Below are 10708 nucleotides of genomic sequence, written 5' to 3'. Positions count from 1 at the left end.
TTATAGAAAGGGATTTTTACCACTGGAGTTAGGTTACCAGATGGAGGAAATTGGCATGTATTACAGTAGTATGTATTTCAGCAAATTCCTATATTTTGTTCATTTGCATACTTGACAAACCTCCAATATCGAATAGTACTAAAGCCACATAGCCCCTTTTACACTTTCCTATCATAGACACCTGTCACCCAGAACTTTACACTCATGGCCACCTTTGTACTATTTAGCATTCAAATTTATGCAATAAAATGTATGTTTATGGCTAAAAGTGTGACCCAATCAGAGCTTTAGATGCACAGCACCTTCAAAGTTGTAGATGTGCAGAATTCATACCTGCCAATTATGCCTGTGTAGATGTACATATTATCTTCACATAATCACCAGAACTGAAGAGACCAATAAGATCCACGATCCAAAAGCATGGAAACATTCAAGTCAATAAATGGTACAGTTAGGCTTTGAGTAATTACATGTGCAGCTGTTCATCTTATCACTTCTTAAAGGGGCTTTCCTGGATTTTAATATTGATGAGCTATCCTCAGGATGGGTCATTAATATTGGATGGGCGGGGTCTGTTCCTATACACTTGAATAGGAAGGAGCCGTCCCATTGAAGTGAATGGGACGGCTTGTTACTACACCTGCACACTGTTGCGATGTCGACAAAAAGCAGGTAAACAATGAAGGGAAGGCTGCGCTCGAACAGAGGGTGGCCTTCTCTTCAACCAGCTGATCTGCGGGGGTGCTGGGTGTCGAACCCCCACCGATCTGATATTGGTAATCTATCCTGAGGATAGGTAATTAATATTAAAATCCAGGAAAACCCCTTTAAGTAGGAACAAATAGACCCCTGTATGAGACAATCAAGCACATATCCTATCGCATTAGGCAAATATGCCTGGGGTCACTGGAAGACTGTAGATAGAGAGAGATGAGAGTAATAGGTTCTGATCTTTCTCGCTGTCAATATGTGACAGCGACATAATTTTGTTATTTACAGAAGTGTCACAGTTGAACAGACCAGATAATTGTGGCAGTGTATCAGTTACCTTCAAGAGAATGGGACAAAGCTGCAATACCAAGCACGGCCACTAAGCAAAGTACAGAGTTCTGCAGTATATCGCAGTTGTGGCGATCAGCTCAAGTGGCGACTTCGGAAGTAGTCTAAATAATAGTCTTTTTATTTTGTCCAAAAACAGTATCAACAAAAAATTGCTTACTTCAGCATGTAAACACTAAAATATGCAGTCCATATGAACTCGCCTGACTCACAGTCCTCTGTAGTTCCTGGTTTCCTCCACCACCTGAGGGGGAAGAGACTTTCTGCTGAAGCAACTTCATACAGCTTTATACCCAATCTATCACCCTTCAACTAGGAACCACACTCCCAGCTCTCCTTGGCTTTCCAGCTTATATAGGCCAGTCAAAACCTGGCCTGGATACGTAGGAGAAGTCATTCCAGCCTGCTCTTTGACTTCTCCAATGAAACTGGGCCCGGATCAGCTTCAGCTAGCAGCTAAACTACTAATAGCAAGTGTCAGTAACCTAGGGTTACTGACGAAACACTACTGGTTTATTTCACCAAGGCCAGGCACCTCGGTGACACGTATCTGTCATCCACTATGGCACCCTATGCCTTCTCACATACCCCGCCCCATCCAATGCCAGGGGCTTGGTATCTTTAGCCACCAGACTGTGTACCCTTGACAGGGTATCCGCATTCCCATGTATCTTGTCTTGCCTGTGTTCTACTGAGAAGGAGAAATATTGAAGTGCAAGGAACCAGCGGGTAACTTGGGCATTATTCCCCATCTTCTCTTACATCCACCTTAGGCTAGTTTCACACTTGCGGCAGGACGGATACGGTAGGCTGGTCTCCCTGTCGGAACCGCTGTTTCGCCGGACCGCCGCTCCGTCCCCATTGACTATAATGGGGACGGGAGCTGAGCTCCGGCGGTGCGCGGCGAAAGCCGCCGGACTAAAAAGTCCTGCATGTCCGACTTTTTAGTCCAGCGGCTTTCGCCGTGCTGCGCCGGAGCTCAGCCCCCGTCCCCATTATAGTCAATGGGGACGGAGCGGCGGCTCGGCGAAACAGCGGAAGGACGGATCCAACAGGGAGACCAGCCGGCCGGATCCGTCCTGCCGCAAGTGTGAAACTAGCCTAAGTGGGGCATGGTCCAACACTAACCTGAACCTCCTTCCCAACAGATAGTACCTGAGGGAGTCTAGCGCCCATTTTATGGCCAGACACTCCTTCTCAATGATAGCATAATTCCTTTCTGCTGGGGACAGTTTTCTGCTCTTCTCTATTCACTACCTGAGACATGACTGCACCCAGACCCACATCAGATGCATCAGTCTGGACCACAAACTCACGGGAGAAGTCTGGGGCTAGCAACACAGGTTGCTTACACAGGGCCTGTTTAAGCTTCAAAAGGCCCTTTCCACTTCACTATGGCTGACTTTGTGCCCTTTGTCAGGTTGGCCAGGGGAACCGCTATTTCTGTGAACCTGAGGATGAACCGCCTATAGTATCCCACAATTCCCATAAATGCCTTGACCTGCTTCTTGGTTAGTAGGCGGGGCCAGTTCTTAATGGCTTCTACCTTAGTAAGCTGCGGTTTAATCTTTCCTCTCCCCACTGTGTAGTCCAGGTATCTGGTTTCCTTCATCCCTAGGGCACATTTTGTTAGGTTAATCATAAACCCAGCCTTCTTTAAGGCATTAAGGATGGCCTGAACTTTTCTCAGATGGCTTTCCCAGTCGGGACTAAAGATGAAACACACGCTGCATACTCCCTATGGGGGCTTAGAACTTGGTCCTGCAACCCAAACGACATTCGAAATGCCCCTTCAGGCGCAGAGAAAGCAGTCTTCCCTTTAGCTTCTTTTGACAGTGGGATCTGCCAGTAACCCTTAGTGTCTAAGGTGCTAATATACCTCGCCGGGCCTAGTAATTTGACCAGCTCATCTACCCTGAGCATGGTGTAAGCATCAACCGTGGAACCTCATTAAGCTTGCGGTAGTCATTGCAAAATCTCCATTTGCGGTTTGGCACTAGCACTATGGGGCTGGACCACCCACTTTTAGACCTCTCAATCACCCCTCGCTCTATCATGTTCCGGACCTCCTTGGAAATGTCCTTCCGGCAGGCTTCAGTGATCCTATACAGTTTCACGTTCTCTCACTTGGGGATCCGTGAGGATCTCATGTTCTATCACATTAGTACGTCCGGGGATTCTCTGAAGAGATCCTTATTCCTATACAGGAGTTCTCTACACTTGTTTTTGAGAGGGGGATAGGGTCTCTGAAATTTTTAGTTTTAATGGTAGACTCTGGTTGAGTCATCATGCAAGAAGCCTCAGGTGGGTCTCTCTCTCCTTCCAGAGTTTGATCAAATTGACATGGTAGATCTGAAAGGGCTTCCTCTTACCTGGCTGGTGTACCCTATAGTTAACCTGCCTCATCTTTTCCACTATCTCGTAGGGACCCTGCCATTTGGCTAGAAACTTGCTCTCAACAGTGGGGACTAACACTAATATACGATATCCCAGATAAAACTGTCTCAGATAGGCGGACATATAGATTCTGGCCTGTGCTTCTTATGCCTGGAGCATATGCTCCTTTACAATTGGCATCACCCTCGACATCCTCTCCTGCATCTGTGCTACACACTCTACTCTACTTTTGTAGGGCGTGATCTCACTTTCTCATGTTTATTTTGTCACATCCAAGAGCCCCCTGGGGTGCCTGCCATACAGTAATTCGAAGAATGAAAACCCTGTGGAGGTTTGGGGCACGTCTCTAGTGGAGAACAACAGGTACGGTAGAAGACCAGCTCAGTTCCGCCCATCCTTCTCTACAACCTTCATCAGCATGGCCTTTAGGGTCTTTTTAAATGGCTCCACAATGCCATCTGCCTTTACAAAATTCCCTCATCACCTTTGACATAAACGGGGTTCCCTGGTCTGTAAGAATCTCTTTGGGAATCCCCCTTCAGGAGAAGACAGAGAATAATTCACTGGCAATATTTCTGGATGAGGGGTTCCGTAGTGAGACAGCCTCAGGGTAACGGGTAGCGTAATCAATAATTACAAGGATGTACTGATGCCCCTTAGCTGATTTTCACCAATGGCCCTACCAGGTCCATTGCTATCCTTTCAAAGTGGACTTCAAAGATTGGTAATGGGACCACAGGCCTACAGAAGTGGGCTACCGGTAAAGTGACCTGGCAAACCAGGCAAGATTGACAGAAATTACTAATGTCCTAGTAACACCCTGGCCAATAAAACCACTGTAGGACCCTCTCAAGCGTTTTGTCTGCCCATAGGTGACCACCCAACACATGGGAGTGGGCCATAACCATACGTCTATATGGTCCCAGGACTAGTACCTGCTCCACCACTTCGTCCCGTATCTAGGTCACCCGGTATAAAAGGTCAGCCCCAGGCTCCTCGGAGACCCCATTAAGGACCACCACATTCTCTAGTGCCCCTTTCAAGGTCTTGGAGTTGGGCCGTGCCAAAATTTCAGCTAGAGACCTCAAAGTTTGGGACAATTTCCTCTGTGGTGGCTTCTTCCTCATTGTCCCCTACCAGGACAGTCAGAGGGGAAACTCCTGGGTTACCTCTGGACTTCCACCCACCAGATTGGTTATTTGGCATAGCCGTCTTTGCCCACAGGTCCCATAATAGAGGGCAGTCACAACCAATAATAGAATCATGCAGCAAGCATTTTACCACCCCCAGATTGTGCGTCAGGGTATACCAGCCGGTCTGCAGAGTAACCTGGGCCATTGGGTAAACTCTGGTGTCCCTGTGCATACATGTGACCCCCAGATTTTTCCCAGGGGCCAACACATGAGGAAGAGAGGCCAGGATAAGAGTGACCAAGCTCCCTGAGTCTACCAGTCGTGAGACAAGAGTCCCATTTATCGTCCGTGTACACATCTGCGGTTCCTTCCCATTGGTTTTTATGGAGATGCAAGCTGGCTGCACGAAGAGCGAACTGCGCCAGCCCACAGAACAGTCCATGGGCTCTATGGTGAGGGGACACTGGGTTGCCATATGACCCGGGGCCTGACATCTCCAACAAATGATCTCCCAGGGTATCACTTTGGTCACTGGTTCTGGCATCCCCCTGGCCTTGGCGCGACCCTTTCGAGGGGGGTTGAACCCCAGTCTCTGACTGTCCGAGTCCCTCTGGGCCTCTCAATAGGGTGACTTTAGGTTCCCTGGACCGCCCAGGAACTTCTCCATGGCATTGAATATCTCCACCAGTCCCACCAGGTCATCTGCCATATGGGTGTCACCATGTGCAACCCAGCACTGTATGGGTTGGGGAAGGGAGTGCATGAACTGGTCCATGACCACACGCCCCACCATTTGGGCCAGGGAGCAGACCTCTGGCTGTAACTACTTCTGGACTAGATGTAATGAGTCAAACAGCTGGGATCTCAACGGTTTGTCCAGGCAATAGGCCCAGTAGTGTACCCTCTGAGCCCGCACAGCCAAGGTGGCACCGAGCCGTGCCACGATCTCCGCTTTTAAATTAGGGTACTCTCTAGCATCCTGCAGGATAAGATTGTAATATGCCATTTAGAGCTCCCTGGTTAAATATGCGGCCAGGACTTCGGGCCACTCATGCAGCGGTAGCTTTTCCCTCGAACACGGTGAGGCAAGCCTCGATGTTGTCCTCTAGAGTCATGTTCTGCAAGGCTCCTCCTGTCACAATTTATGCCTCGCATCCTCCACCAATTTGTGGCGATCAGCTCAAATGGCAACTTCAGAAATAGTCCAAAAAAAAGTTTTTTTCCCCTCCAAAAACAGTATCAACAAAAATGTGTTTACTTCAGCATGTAAACACAAAAATATACAGTCCATGTGAACTCGCCTGACTCACAGTCCTCTGTAGTTCCCTTATTGCCACCACCAGCATGAGGGGGAAGAAAGACTTGGCAATAGCAGACTCTCTGCTGAAGCAACTCCACACATCTGTACACCAAGTCTAACACATTTTCAGACTAGGAACCACATCCACAGCTCTCCTGGGCTTCCTGGCTTATATAGGCCAGGCAAAACCTGGCCTGGATACCTGGAAGTAGTCATCTTCCCCCTGCTCTTTGACTACTCCAGTGAAACCCAGCCCAGATCAGTTGCAGCCAGCAGCTAAACTACCTAGCGTTACTGACGTAAAACACTACTGGTTCATTTCACCAAAGCCAGGCACCTCGGTGACCCGTATCTATCATCCACTATGGCACCTTGTGCCTTCTCACACAGTGTAACTAATGAAGAGGCTGCACAGTGGCCACTTTAAATAGCTGATCGGAGGGACTGCCAAGAGTCGGACACTCACAATTCTGATATTGATGGCCTATTGTTTTTGCACTTAATTCAGTAATCATTGAAGCACCACAAGGCCTGCCATGACTGTATGCCTATTAGGCTGTGCTACAGACACAATAGACAGCCTGTCAATCTTACAGTGATGGTCATTCTCTATCGGTCTGCCGGAGAGTAGAAAGAAAATCGAGAATTGTTCCTAAGTTGCAAACAAATAGAAATTAAAATTTTATGCCAAATCGTCCAGCCCTTATTACTGTATGAGTTGACAAACTGGTCCACGAAAAGATTGGTTACCTAACCTTAGGCCAGCATAACAACCCATTACCTCTCTCTAAAGTTATATAAATTCAAAGCACAGCTTGCTCAAATGTCTTGTTAATTGTTTGAAACACAATGAAATATGATTTTTAAACATGTCATTGCTATGCCATCAGTTACTCATTTGGCACAAATAATGCCAGTTCTGTTGGCTGTGTTGCCCAAGTAATTTTCTGTACTTGTACTGTATAGTCATAAGTTTTAGAATTTAATTTTGTTGCTGTAGGAGGATTCCTGTCTGTCCTGTAGCTATTCTACCAAATCTGATAATCTCTATGTTCCAATATACAGTAGAAGGTAATGTATCTGGTGCTCTAAAAAGTATACTGCAACGATTGCACATCATTAAATACCACATACTGCACAGATTCTATTAATACAAATCCTATGTATTTATTTCATTCATTTTTTTTTTTTTTTATTGAATTCGATCATATATAATCAGTAACAGTTTCCTTTCACTGTAATGGCAAGTGTCTAGTTAACCTGAGTTTTAAAGCAATCTGAAATTTTCACCACATTTATGTCTGTATAAGTAGTGATGGCCCATGTTCAATATGGACCATGAAACCATTTTTCTAATACAGTTAGACAAGGAGAATGGTATCCATTAAAAGAAGTCAGTCTGCAGTTTTGACCGGTGACCTGCAGAGCAGTTAACTCGTAAGTAGGGTGCTGCTTATTCTAGCTCCATAGGTAAGAAATAGAAGTTTTAACATTCCTTGTGCCGCTCCCCTCTTGGCAGTCCCTCATACTGAAGTGTCCTCTCTCTGCATTTAGCTGCTCCACATCTGTAGTGGTCTCCTGGCTGGACACTACAGCCATCCTTAACAGCAGATTCAAAAAGACTAAGGCCCCTTTCACACGGGCGAGTATTCCGCGCGGATGCGATGCGTGAGTTGAACGCATTGCACCCGCACTGAATACTGACCCATTCATTTCTATGGGGCTGTTCACATGAGCGGTGATTTTCACACATCACTTATACATGGCGTGAAAATCGCAGCATGCTCCTCTTTGTGCGTTGCAGTGCGATAATCCACGCAACGCAGGCCCCATAGAAGTGAATGAGGTTGCGTGAAAATCGCAAGCATCCACAAGCAAGTGTGGATGCGGTGCGATTTTCACGCACGGTTGCTAGGAGACGATCGGGATGGAGACCCGATCATTATTTTCCCTTATAAGGCTACTTTCACACTTGCGGCAGTGTGATCCGGCGGGCAGTTCCGTCGTCGGAACTGGCCGCCGGATCCGCCGATCTGCCGCTGACTGAAAGCATTTGTGAGACGGATCCGTCTCACAAATGCATTGCAAGGACGGATCCGTCTCTCCGCTTGTCATGCGGACCGACGGATCCGTCTTGTACATTTTTCTCATTTTTACCGATATGCGCATGCCGGAACGACGGATCCGGCATTCCGGTATTCTGAATGCCGGATCCGGCGCTAATACATTCCTATGGAAAAAAATGCCGGATCCGGCGTTCAGGCAAGTCTTCAGTTTTTTTTTGCCGGAGATAAAACCGTAGCATGCTGCGGTTTTCTCTTTTGCCTGATCAGTCAAAACGACTGAACTGAAGACATCCTGATGCAAACTGAACGGATTACTCTCCATTCAGAATGCATGTGGATATGCCTGATCAGTTCTTTTCCGGTATTGAGCCCCTGTGACGGAACTCTATGCCGGAAAAGAAAAACGCAAGTGTGAAAGTACCCTAACATGGTTATAAGGGAAAATAATAGCATTCTGAATACAGAATGCATAGTCAAATAGCGTTGGAGGGGTTAAAAAAATAAATAAATGATTTAACTCACCTTAGTCCACTTGTTCACGTAGCCGGCATCTCCTTCTGTCTCCTTTGCTGAACAGGACCTGGGGTGAGCATTAATTAGATGAACAGGACCTGTGATGACGTCACTCCGGTCATCACATGTTCCATCACATGATCCATCACCATGGTAAAAGATCATGTCATGACCGGAGTGACGTCGTTTTGGTGTCCGCCTGGCCATGAGGAGCCAAACGGATCCGTCCTGAATTACAATGCAAGTCAATGGGGACGGATCCGTTTGACGTTGACACAATATGGTGCAATTGCAAACGGATCCGTCCCCATTGACTTTCAATGTAAAGTCTGGAGTCCCTTTTATACCATCGGATCGGAGTTTTCTCCAATCCGATGGTATATTTTAACCTGAATGTCCCCATCACCATGGGAACGCCTCTATGTTACAATATACTGTCGGATATGAGTTACATCGCTGGGGCTCCGATCGGTAACCATGGCAACCAGGACGCGTCCTGGTTGCCATGGTTACTTAGCAATAGAAGAAGCATCATACTTACCTGCTGGCTGCTGCGATGTCTGTGTCTGGCCGGGCACAGACATCGCAGCAGCCAACAGGTAAGTATGATGCTTCAACTATTGCTACTACTGCAGTAGCGTCCTGGTTGCCATGGTTACCGATCGGAGCCCCAGCGATTAAACTGGGACTTCGATCGGAACTCCGCTGCCACCAGTGATCGAGAAGGGGGGGGGGGAGAGGGGAGGCCGCACACTGCCACCAATGTATTAAAACAATAGAGGGAGGAAGAGGGGGGCGGGGGGGGGGGCCGCACTGGCCACCAATGGAATTTAAACTGGGGAGGGAGGGGGGTCTACCCCCTGCTGCCTGGCAGCCCCGGATCTCTTACAGGGGGCTATGATACGCACAATTAACCTGCACCTGAGGGGTTAATTGTACGGATCACAGCCACATGTAAGAGATCGGGTTCTGCCAGGCAGCAGGGGGCAGTCATGTACACAGTTCGTTGTATATTCTAACTAGAAGCGTCCCCATGACCATGGGAACGCCTCTGTGTTAGAATATACTGTCGGATCTGAGTTTTCACGAAGTGAAAACTCAGCTCTGAAAAAGCTTTTATGCAGACGGATCTTCGGATCCGTCTGTATGAAAGTAACCTACAGCCACGGATCACGGACACGGATGCCAATCTTGTGTGCATCCGTGTTCTTTCACGGACCCATTGACTTGAAAGGGTCCATGAACCGTTGTCCGTCAAAAAAATAGGACAGGTCATATTTATTTGACGGACAAGATACACGGATCACGGTCTCGGCTGCAAAACGGTGCATTTTCCGATTTTTCCACGGACCCATTGAAAGTAAATGGGTCCGCGAAAAAAAACGGCACAACGGCCACGGATGCACACAACGGTCGTGTGCATGAGGCCTAAGGTGGCAGCTTTGTTGGTACTATTTTAGGGTACATATCATTTTTGTTTGCTCTATATTACACTTTTTGTGAAGTAAGGTAACAAATAAATTGCTGTTTTGGCACAGTTTTTATTTTTAGTTTTTTTTACAGTGTTCATCTGACAGGTTAGATCATTTGCTATTTTTACAGAACAGGTTGTTATGGATGTGACAATACCAAATATGACAACTTTTTTTGTTTTTTTGTTTCAGTTTTGCATAATAAAGCATTTTTTTGTGTCTCCATATTCTAAAAGCTATAGTTTTTTAAAGTTTTTGGCCGATTGTCTTATGTAGGGGCTCATTTTTTTTCGGTATGAGATGGTTTGATTGGTGCTATTTAAGGGTGCATATGACTTTGATCGCTTGGTATATCACTTTTTGTGATGTAAGGTGACAAAAAAAGGCTTTTTTGACACAGTTTTAATTTTTTTTACGATGTTCACCTGAGGGGTTATATCATGTGATATTTTTATACAGCAGGTTGTTATGGACACGGCAATACCTAATATGTATACTTTTTTTATTTAATGTTTTGCACAATAAATGCATTTTTTAAACAAAAAAATCATGTTTTATTGTCTCCGTATACTGAGAGCCATAGTTTTTTTTATTTTTTGCCCGATTGTTTTACTGTATGTAGGGGCTACTTTTTTGCGGCATGAGGTGACTGTTTGATTGGTACTATTTTGGGGGTATACGCCTTTTTGATCGCTTGGTGTTGCACTTTTTGTGATGTAAGGTGACAAAAAATGATTGTTTTAGCACAGTTTTTATTTCATTTTTTCT

Source organism: Bufo gargarizans, chromosome 6, assembly GCF_014858855.1.
Source record: "Bufo gargarizans isolate SCDJY-AF-19 chromosome 6, ASM1485885v1, whole genome shotgun sequence".
NCBI classification, from domain to species: Eukaryota; Metazoa; Chordata; class Amphibia; order Anura; family Bufonidae; genus Bufo; species Bufo gargarizans.
This window is presented reverse-complemented; position numbering follows the sequence as displayed.